Genomic DNA, 12926 nt, shown 5'->3' with positions numbered 1-12926 from the left:
CTCATCCGATTTTCCGTATCCACTGAAATCTCCGGCAGACGTTCAATGAATATAATTTTCTTCTTAGAAAATCCAAGGGTCTGACAAGCGGATGCCTAAATACCCTAATAAAATGATAAAATTCAAATGTAGCGGTTTATTCAGTGTGTATGAGTGTGTGTATGTATGGGTAAATAGCTGTGTATATGCATATATATGTATATGTATATGTTTATTTATAGACACATACACACATACGGTGTCCCAGCATGGCCACAGCCTTTCGGCTGAAACATTTAGAAGAAATAAATATCAGGAAACTGGCTAGCTGTATTTAACAAGACTTGTGATTTTTATTGTATCATAACATTATATATTGTCCGTATTTATAGTGCGCGCGCGTGTGTATATATATATATATATATATATATATATATATAGATAGATAGAGAAATAGATATATATATATCGTGTAGATTCCAAATATACAAAATTTTCGTGGGGGTGCGGTGGGGAATTTCGGGAAATTCACCGGAGTCCAATTCAGTTCGTCTTAACTTTAAAGAAAACGGATATTTTTTATTAAAATCCTCTACAAATATACCTCGGACTATGTAGATTCGGATGACATAGGAATTTTGGGGGTTATTTTTGAGAACTGTTCCCCACTTAGGGGTATTTCGGAACAAGTCGTCCATATTTGTTTCATTTTCTCCGTTTTCTGCGTTTGTGCATCCGTAGATTTCTACTGAAGCAACAAACAGGCAGTGAAGGCAAATGAAGCCCTCACCAGAAAACTCGTTATGCTAGAAATAACACCTAAAGGTCTTGTACGCAGAAATATGTTATTAAGACGACTTACCTGTTGCATACGATTTTTTTTCAATTTAAATTCCCAGGTAACCGTTTCTAATAGAAAGACAGAAGACACCAGAAGCAAAAATAAGCAATATACACGTAGTTAAAAAATACAAGTGTAAAGTATAATTTGTTACATAATCTCTATAAAAAACATGATATTGAATGGAATAATTCCCCATTTCAACATTTTTTAATTACATGTGTGTGTGTGTTAGAAATCTACGGATGCACAAACGCAGAAAATGGAGAAAATGAAGCAAATATGGACGACTTGTTCAGAAACATCCCCGAAACACAAACACTTGTACATATGTATGTATATATATATATATATATATATATATATATATATATATATATATATGCATATATATATATATATATATATATATATATGCATATATATATATATATATATATATATATATATATATATATATATGCATATATATGTATATATATATATATATATATATATATGCATATATATGTATATATATATATATATATATATATATATATATATATATATCATCATCATCGTCGTTTAACGTCCGCTTTTCATGCTAGCATGGTTTGGACGATTTGACTGAGGACTGGTGAAACCGGATGGCAACACCAGGCTCCAATCTAATTTGGCAGAGTTTCTACAGCTGGATGCCCTTCCTAACGCCAACCACTCAGAGAGTGTAGTGGGTGCTTTTACGTGTCACCCGCACGAAAACGGCCACGCTCGAAATGGTGTCTTTTATGTGCCACCCGCACAAGCCAGTCCAGGGGCACTGGCAACGATCTCACTCGAAAATCCTACGGGAGCCAGTCAGGCGGTACTGGCAATGGCCACGCTCAAAATGGTGCATCTCATGTGCGACCCGCACAAGAGCCAGTCCAGGGGCACTGGCAACGATCTTACTTGGCTTGCCGGGTCTTCTCACGCACAGCACATTTCCAAAGGCCTCGGTCAGTAGTCATCGCCTCGGTGAGGCCCAATGTACGAAGGTCTTGCCTCACCACCTCAGCCCAGGTCTACCTGGGCCTACCTTTTCCACGGGTTCCCTCAACTGTTAGGGTGTGGCACTTTTTCACGCAGCTATCCTCATCCATTCTCACCACATGTCCATACCAGCGCAATCGTCTCTCTTGCACACCACAACTGATGCTTCTAATGTTCATATATATATATATATATATATATATATATGCCTATATGCATATATATATATATATATGCATATATATATATATATATATATATATATATATATATATGCATATATATATGCATATATATATGCATATATATATATATGCATATATATATATGCATATATATATATATGCATATATATATATATGCATATATATATGCATACATATATATATGCATATATATATATATGCATATATATATATATGCATATATATATATATGCATATATATATATATGCATATATATATATATATGCATATATATATATATGCATATATATATATATATATGCATATATATATATATATATATATATATATATATATATATATATATATATATATATATATATATATATAAATGTTATGAAGGGTAATGGAGTCAACCAGACCCTAATGATACAGGTAATACCAAGTAAGTGCTGTATTTTTCTTCTTCTCCGCATCACTCTCATTTCTTTCTGCAAATCTACTCATACAGATATAATAATCTATATCTTCTACTATTGCCGCCTCCGATGAGGAGATACGTTGAATTTTCCCTGAAACAGCTGTAAGACATTCTACATAAATTATAAATTTACTTATGCCATTGGTCTCTTTATCTCATTCTTATATATATATATATACATGCATGTACATATATACATGTATGTATACATATGTATATACTCTTTACTCTCTTTTACTTGTTTCAGTCATTTGACTTCGGCCATGCTGGAGCACCGCCTTTTTAGTCGAGCAAATCGACCCCAGGACTTATTCTTTGGATGCCTAGTACTTACTCTATCGGTTTCTTTTGCCGAACCGCTAAGTTACGGGGACCTAAACACACCACCATCGGTTGTCAAGCGATGTTGGGGGGACAAACACAGACACACAAACATATATACATATATACGACAGGCTTCTTTCAGTTTCCGTGTGCCAAATCCACTCACAAGGCTTTGGTTGGCCCGAGGCTATAGTAGTAGACACTTACTCAGGGTGCCACGCAGTGGGAATGAACCCGGAACCATGTGGTTGGTAAGCAAGCTACTTACCACACAGCCACTCCTGTGCCTATATATATGTATATGTACATATGTATATATATGTATACATATCTATATCATCATCATCATCGTTTAACATCCACTTTCCATGCTAGCATGGGTTGGACGATTTGACTTGAGGACTGGTGAACCAGATGGCTACACCAGACTCCAATCTGATTTGGCAGAGTTTCTACAGCTGGATGCCCTTCCTAACGCCAACCACTCAGAGAGTGTAGTGGGTGCTTTTACGTGTCACCCGCACGAAAACGGCCACGCTCGAAATGGTGTCTTTTATGTGCCACCCGCACAAGCCAGTCCAGGGGCACTGGCAACGATCTCACTCGAAAATCCTACGGGAGCCAGTCAGGCGGTACTGGCAATGGCCACGCTCAAAATGGTGCATCTCATGTGCGACCCGCACAAGAGCCAGTCCAGGGGCACTGGCAACGATCTTACTTGGCTTGCCGGGTCTTCTCACGCACAGCACATTTCCAAAGGCCTCGGTCAGTAGTCATCGCCTCGGTGAGGCCCAATGTACGAAGGTCTTGCCTCACCACCTCAGCCCAGGTCTACCTGGGCCTACCTTTTCCACGGGTTCCCTCAACTGTTAGGGTGTGGCACTTTTTCACGCAGCTATCCTCATCCATTCTCACCACATGTCCATACCAGCGCAATCGTCTCTCTTGCACACCACAACTGATGCTTCTAATGTTCATATATATATATATATATATATATATATATGCCTATATGCATATATATATATATATATGCATATATATATATATATATATATATATATATATATATATATGCATATATATATGCATATATATATGCATATATATATATATGCATATATATATATGCATATATATATATATGCATATATATATATATGCATATATATATGCATACATATATATATGCATATATATATATATGCATATATATATATATGCATATATATATATATGCATATATATATATATATGCATATATATATATATGCATATATATATATATATGCATATATATATATATATATATATATATATATATATATATATATATATATATATATATATATAAATGTTATGAAGGGTAATGGAGTCAACCAGACCCTAATGATACAGGTAATACCAAGTAAGTGCTGTATTTTTCTTCTTCTCCGCATCACTCTCATTTCTTTCTGCAAATCTACTCATACAGATATAATAATCTATATCTTCTACTATTGCCGCCTCCGATGAGGAGATACGTTGAATTTTCCCTGAAACAGCTGTAAGACATTCTACATAAATTATAAATTTACTTATGCCATTGGTCTCTTTATCTCATTCTTATATATATATATATACATGCATGTACATATATACATGTATGTATACATATGTATATACTCTTTACTCTCTTTTACTTGTTTCAGTCATTTGACTTCGGCCATGCTGGAGCACCGCCTTTTTAGTCGAGCAAATCGACCCCAGGACTTATTCTTTGGATGCCTAGTACTTACTCTATCGGTTTCTTTTGCCGAACCGCTAAGTTACGGGGACCTAAACACACCACCATCGGTTGTCAAGCGATGTTGGGGGGACAAACACAGACACACAAACATATATACATATATACGACAGGCTTCTTTCAGTTTCCGTGTGCCAAATCCACTCACAAGGCTTTGGTTGGCCCGAGGCTATAGTAGTAGACACTTACTCAGGGTGCCACGCAGTGGGAATGAACCCGGAACCATGTGGTTGGTAAGCAAGCTACTTACCACACAGCCACTCCTGTGCCTATATATATGTATATGTACATATGTATATATATGTATACATATCTATATCATCATCATCATCGTTTAACATCCACTTTCCATGCTAGCATGGGTTGGACGATTTGACTTGAGGACTGGTGAACCAGATGGCTACACCAGACTCCAATCTGATTTGGCAGAGTTTCTACAGCTGGATGCCCTTCCTAACGCCAACCACTCTGAGAGTGTAGTGGGTGCTTTTATGTGCCACCGGCACGAAGGCCAGTCAGATGGTACTGGCAACGGCCACGCTCGAAATGGTGTATTTTACATGCCACCTGCACAGGAGCCAGTCTAGCGGGACTAGCACGATCTCGCTCGAATGTCTTTACATGTGCCACCGGCACAAGTGACGCTGGGCACAGGTGCCATCACGATTTTGCTTTCGCTTGCCCCAACAGGTCTTCACAAGCCGAGTTTCGTGTCCAATGAAGGAGACAACGTTGGCATGGGTGCCAGTCGTTGAATTTGGTTCGATTTCGATTCTGATTCCACTTGCCTCAACAGTTCTTCGCAAGTGGAGTTTTGTGTCCAATGAAGGAAGGTACGCATAAGTGGGCTGGCTACACCCCTGGCGGAGGCCTTGGATTTAGGTCTCACTTGGCTAGCCGGGTCTTCTCACGCACAGCGTATTTCCAAAGGTTTCAGTCAGAAGTCATCGCCTCCGTGAGGCCCAATGTTCGAAGGTCGGGCCTCACCTCATCATCCCAGGTCTTCCTGGGCCTACCTCTTCCACAGGTTCTCTCAACTGCTAGGGAGTGGCACTTTTTCACACAGTTGTCCTCATTCAATCGCAGCACATGACCATTCCAGCACAGTTGTCTGTCTTGCACATCACATCTGATGCTTCTTAAATTCAACTTTTCTCTCAGAACGCTTACACTCTGTTGTGTATGCACGCTGACATTACACATCCAGTGGAGCATACTGGCTTCATTCCTTGCAAGTTTACGCATGTCTTCAACAGTCAAGGCCCATGTTTCACTGCCATGCAGCATGGCTGTTTGTACACATGCGTCATACAGTCTGCCTTTTATTCTGAGTGAGAGGCCCTTTGTCGCCAGCAGAGGTAAGAGCTCTCTGAATTTTGTCCAGGCTATTGTTGTTCTAGCAGCTACACTTTCAGCACACCCTCCCCCATTACTAACTTTGTCACCCAGATAGCGGAAGCTATCAGCTACGTGTAGTTTTTCTCCTTGGAATGAGACAGAAGTTGTTCTCTGCATATTTACAGTGTTTATTGCACCTGAATATCTGCCACATACAAAAACTAACTTCTTAGTTAACCTTCCTTTGATATTGCTGCACCTCTTATGTGTCCATAGCTTGCACTTGGTGCATCTTATAGAGTTTCTGCCTACGCGTTTTCTACAGATCGAGCAGGGCCATCTACCTTAAGGGGTTTGTGTTTTGTCTACCTTCCTACTTATTAGGACTTTGGTTTTAGCTAGGTTGACTCTGAGGCCCTTCGATTCTAGTCCTTGCTTCCACACCTGAAGCTTCTCCTCTAGTTCGATAGTGACTCAGCAATTAGTGCAAGGTCATCAGCATAGAGGAGTTCGCAGGGGCATCCTGTCAACTTTCCAGTGCAGTAATTAGATTTTTAAAATTCTGTTTACTTTGTGTGATTTAAGGGAGATTTGGCTGTTGTTTCTAGCAACTTTTATATCTCTTCCCTTCTACCTGGAACGGCGTTCTTACACACGCGCTCAACAGCGAGAGAAAGTGATACATACAACGTCATAGATTAAACTTTCCTCTCAGTATTCTTTACCTATTTTTCATAACATTGATACACGTAAAAACACACACAACCACACATACGTGATCTGTCACAACAACGTACACATTGCTCCCATTCTCCCCATCTTCCTCTCTCGCTCTCTCAAACGCATACACGTGCAACTAAACACAATCATTCACAGAAATATAACTCATGTTCGTCAATGTGGCATAACTACAGACTTTGGAAGGTCATAACTTTCAGAAAAATGAATATTTTTTAATGAAATTTTCTATGCATATATTATTTATTATGTAGATTCCGAATATACAAAAATTTTTGGTGAAAGTGTTTTGGGAGGGGGGTGAGGGACAATTATCGGAAATTCCACTTAAATTCCTCTTAACTTTCAAGAAAATGAATATTTTTTCGTGAAATTTTCTACAAATATACCTTGATGTATGTACATTTCGAGCATGTAGGAATTTTGAAGGAAACAACTGCAGATTATTTTTGAGAAGTGTTCCCCATTCGGTGGTGTTTCGGAGCAAGTCGTCCATATTTGTTTCATTTTTCTCTGTTATGTGCGTATGTGTATCCGTATATTTCTAATGAAGTAATAGGTAGTGAAGAGAAGCCGTCATAAGAAAACTTTTAACTACCTCTATTCCTTTCTCCCCCTCTCTCGCTCTCTGAAACGCATACACGTGCAATTACACAATCATTCAGTAAAATATAACTCATGTTCGTCAATGTTTTGTAAATATACCCCGATTTTCACTAGGGGTTTAGGGTAAGGGTTTATGGTTAGGATTAGTGTTACGGGTTTAGGGTTTAGGGTTAGTGTTAGGATTAGGTTTAGGATTAGGGTTGGGTAATCATGAGGGTGTTAATCTGAAAAATTACAGATATGTGAAAAGTACCGACCCTGCCATCTATTATAACTTTTGCTGTTCTGTTTAATATAAACATAGATTATGCCTCCAAAGAAGAGAGTGTGCTGGGGAAAGAAAGCAATAGGTTTAAAATGACAGCAACAGACTGCAGCAATTCACCACATTCCAGAAGCTACTTTGAAAATAATGCAAAATGGTGCATCAACCTCTTCTGCCCAATCTGATAGAATTCTAGCAGAACTGTGTAGCAACAGATCGCCAGCAATTGCTTCATTAGAAATTGCTGTCCTAGCTCCTGCGAAAAGGGATTACCCTGCTGTGTATAATCAGGACAGCGCAGAAAGTTGTTTTGCACATATCATATGTATAGCCAATTAGATGGATGAAATTTACGAACGCTTAATAATTTTACGCAAAACAGCCTTCAGACTTTCCCTATTAATTTCATCATGTTTTGAATTATGAACATATTTACATCATAAGGGTTTTTTCGTTGTAAGGCTTTCTTTTTTAGTTGATTTTCACCTAGCAAGACTTATCGTAGATGGCGTAATAAGTCACACCCGGACAAGGTCGGGTTATATTGCTAGTATATATATATAAATCCAAGAAAACGAAAAACAAACACAAAAAAACACAATGCGAGGAGGTGGTACATGTATTAGCAGACGCTCAGGGAAGGAAAGAAAGGTGCTTTTACATTTTGAGCAAAGCTTTTCTTCAGAAACAGGAGACAGAGGGAAGTCCAAGAGGAAAGGAAAACGGGGGGGGGGGGATCACCAACGATTCACATGTAGTTGGCAGCAGTGAAATGACTGAAACGAGAAAAAGAATAAAAGATGTATATATTTATATAAATGTGTATACATTTATATATTTATATATATATATAGGCGCAGGAGTGGCTGTGTGGTAAGTAGCTTGCTTACCAACCACATGGTTCCGGGTTCATTCCCACTGCGTGGTACCTTGGGCAAGTGTCTTCTACTATAGCCTCGGGCAGACCAAAGCCTTGTGAGTGGATTTGGTAGACGGAAACTGAAAGAAGCCTGTCGTATATATATATGCATGTGTGTGTATATGTTTGTGTGTCTGTGTTTGTCCCCACAACATCGCTTGACAACCGATGCTGGTGTGTTTACGTCCCCGTAACTTAGTGATAGAATAAGTACTAGGCTTGCAAAGAATGGGTCCTGCGGTCGATTTGCTCGACTAAAAAAGGCGGTGCTCCAGCATGGCCGCAGTCAAATGACTGAAACAAGTAAAATAGTAAAATAGTATATATATATATATATATATATATATATATATATAAGCAATGCCAATTCTCTAAATGAAGTATTAACAGTAACTGCACGATAAAGTGTAGTATATTGCCACTTAAGTGTGGCTGACCCCTAGGGGTGGATGTCACTGTTGCTTTTAGCCCCAGGAGGACATCTCCTCCAGCTGGCTTATCGACACACGACTGTGTCCTGTTTGCCAAGGGAAGTTATCCCTCTCACCTCGATCTGCAGCACGAACGTATCCGGATTTCAGGGTTATTTCCCTTCGTCGGCGTCCGACAGCTGCTGACCTTGGTGAGAGAGACAAAAACCTGGCAATCTTATATCTTCTTTTCCAGTGAAATTCTTCACTGATATCGAAAAGGTGAAAACAAGCAATGCCAATTCTCTAAATGAAGTATTAACAGTAACTGCACGATAAAGTGTAGTATATTGCCACTTAAGTGTGGCTGACCCCTAGGGGTGGATGTCACTGTTGCTTTTAGCCATATATATATATATATATATATATAGGGAGAATTCACGAAAAAGCAACAAAGACAGGTGGTGTAAACAACAAATGGATGTATTAGTATAATGCTCGGGAATAGAGAAAGTCTTTAACGTTTCGAGCCTACGCTCTTCAACAGAAAGGAACACTTGCCCCAGCAGGTCTTTGCAAGCAGAGTTTAGTATCCAATGAAGGAGAAGTTGGCATAGGTACCAGTCGTGGAATTTTGTTCGATTTCAATTTCACTTGCCTCAACAGGTCTTCGCAAGCGGAGTTTATTGTCGAATGAAGGAAAGGTACGCATAAGTGGACTGGTTATACCCCTGGCAGGGGCCTTGGATTATGGTCTCACTTGGCTTGCCAGGTCTTCTCACGCACAGCATTATTTCCAAAGGTCTCGGTCACACATATATATATGTGTATATATATATATCATTTTTCGTCCACTTTCCATGCTGGCATGGGTTGGACAGTTTGACTGAGGACTGGTGAGCCAGCGGCTGCACCAGTCTCAACCTGATCTGGCTTAGTTTCTACAGCTGGATGCCCTTTCTAATGCCAACCACTCTGAGAGTGTAGTGGGTGCCTTTGATGTGCCACCAGCACGAGGGCCAGTCAGGCAGTTCTGGCAACGACCATGCTCAAAAAGTATTTTTACATTCTACGTGCACGGGAGCCAGTCCGGCATCCCTGGCAACGACCATGCTTGAATGTTGTTTTTCATGTGCCACCAGCACATGTGTTGGTAAAGCGACGCTGGCAACGATCATGCTTCAATGCTGCTTTTCACGTGTCACCAGCATGGGAGCCAATCCGTGGCCCTGGAAACAATCACGTTCGCATGAGCTTTTAACATTCCACGAGTGCCAATCAGGCGGTACTGTCATCGGCTACGGCAACGATTGTGATTTGTTTACACTTGCCTCAATAGGTCTTCACAAGCAAAGTTCATTGTACAATGAATGAGGGGTATTCATAAATGAGCTGGTTACATCCACTGGCATAGGCCATACGCTATGATCTCACTTGGCTTGTCGAGTATCCTCAAGCACAGCATATGTCCAAAGGTCCCAGTCACTAGTCATTGCCTCGGTAAGGCCCAATGTTTGAAGGTTGTGCTTTACCACCTCATCCCAGGTTCCCTCAACTGCTAGGGTGTGACACTTTTTCACACAGTTGTCCTCATTGAATCGCAAAACATGACCATACCAGCACAGTCGTCTGTCTTGCACACCACATCTGATGCTTCTTAAATTCAACTTTTCTCTCAGAACGCTTACACTCTGTTGTGTCTGCACACTGACATTACACATCCAGTGGAGCATACTGGCTTCATTCCTTGCAAGTTTACGCATGTCATCAGGAGTCATGGCCCATGTTTCACTGCCTTGTAGCATGGCTGTTTGCACACCTGTGTCATACAGTCTACTTTTTACTCTGAGCAAGAGGCTCTTTGTCGCCAGCAGAGGTAGGAGCTCTCTGAACTTTGTCCAGGCTATTGTTATTCTAGCAACTACACTTTCAGAGCATCCACCCCTGCTACTGACTTGGTCCCCAAGGTAATAGAAGCTATCACCTACTTTCAGTTTTTCTCCCTGGAATGTGACAGAAGCTGTTCTCTGCACATTTTCAGTGTTTATAGCACCTAAGCATTTGCCACATACAAAAACTATCTTTTCAGTTAGCCTCCCTTTGATATTGCTGCACCACTTAGATGTCCATAGCTTACACTGGGTACATCTTATGGAGTTTCTACCTATGCCTTTTCTACAGATTGAGCAGGGCCATCTACCTGAAGGGATTTGTGGTTTGTCTGCCTTCCTGCTTATTAAGACTTTGATTTTAGCTAGGTTGACTCTAAGGCCCTTCGATTCTAATCCTTGCTTCCACACCTGAAACTTTTCCTCCAGTTCTGATAGTAACTCAGCAATTAGTGCAAGGTCATCAGCATAGAGGAACTCCCAGGGGCATCCTGTCTTGAATTCCTCTGTTATCGTCTGCAGGACTATGATAAATAAGAGGGGGCTAAGGTCTGATCCTTGGTGGACCCCTACTCCTACTCGGAATTCTTCACTGTACTCGTTGCCAACCCTCACCTTACTGACAGCATCCCTGTACATGGCTTGCACAGCTGTCACTAACCATTCATTTATCTCTAGTTTCCTCATTGACCACCAGATAAGAGATCGGGGATCCCTGTGAAAGGTTTTCTCCATATCAACGAAAGCCAGATACAGAGGTTTATCTTTAGTCCCCACGGCACAGAACATTGGCAAATTGCTTCTTATCTACTTCCCGTCTGGCTAAATAAAACCTATCTTCTAGCTTCCCTTCTGGCAGTCTGGTACAATTCCCTGGAACCACTGTTCTTCCAGTCCTTCCAAGCCTGTTTCTTTTCTCTAATAGCCCTGTCAACAATGTTGTTCCAACACCACATTACCTTGGGTAGAGAGGGGACTTTGCACCATCAACAGATCTGGTCAGTGGCCCTCAGCAGGTTGTCCCGTAGAAACCTCCAGTTGCCTTCCACATCATGTGATGCTACATCCCCTTCTATTTCTTCAAAGGCTTCGAGTAATCTCTGTCCACTTGCAGGTTCTCTAAGCTTCCAGACCTTTTTCCTCCATGCTGGTTGTCTTCTGGGCATCCATTTAGCCCTGACCCTGAAGTCGCTAACTACTAGTTTATGTTGTGGGGTAGATTCTTTACCTGGAAAGGTTTTGGCATATATATATCTATATATATATCTATATATATATATATATGTATATATATATATGTATATATATATGTATATATATATGTATATATATATGTATATATATATGTATATATATATGTATATATATATATATGTATATATGTATATATATATATATATATATATATATGTATATATATATGTATATATATATGTATATATATATGTATATATATATGTATATATATATGTATATATATATATGTATATATATATATGTATATATATATATGTATATATATATATGTATATATATATATATGTATATATATATATATGTATATATATATATATATATATATGTATATATATATATATGTATATATATATATATATATGTATATATATATATATGTATATATATATATATATATGTATATATATATATATATATATGTATATATATATATATGTATATATATATATATGTATATATATATATATGTATATATATATATATGTATATATATATATATGTATATATATATATATATATGTATATATATATATATGTATATATATATATATATATATGTATATATATATATATATATATATGTATATATATATATATATATATGTATATATATATATATATATATATGTATATATATATATATATGTATATATATATATATATATATATATATATATATATATATATATATATATGTATATATATATATATATGTATATATATATATATATATGTATATGTATATATATATATATATGTATATGTATATATATATATGTATAAACCACAATAAATGTCCGCAAGGCACGATTAGCGAAGACGAAGACCAAATAAACCAGTAAAAATAATGGTCTTCGTCTTCGCTAATCGTGCCTTGCGGACATTTATTGTGG

The 12926-nt window shown here is 38.3% G+C and overlaps 1 protein-coding gene across 4 annotated transcripts in view; it reads left to right on the top strand.

Moving 5' to 3' along the window:
- Window positions 1-12926, top strand: part of LOC106872494 (SLIT-ROBO Rho GTPase-activating protein 1-like) — a 654858-nt gene that overhangs the window by 182852 nt on the left and 459080 nt on the right. The gene's annotated exons all lie outside the window — the stretch shown is intronic.

This window comes from Octopus bimaculoides, chromosome 4 (assembly GCF_046866305.1).
Source record: "Octopus bimaculoides isolate indiv1 chromosome 4, ASM4686630v1, whole genome shotgun sequence".
In the NCBI taxonomy this organism is placed as follows: Eukaryota; Metazoa; Mollusca; class Cephalopoda; order Octopoda; family Octopodidae; genus Octopus; species Octopus bimaculoides.
This window is presented reverse-complemented; position numbering and strand designations above follow the sequence as displayed.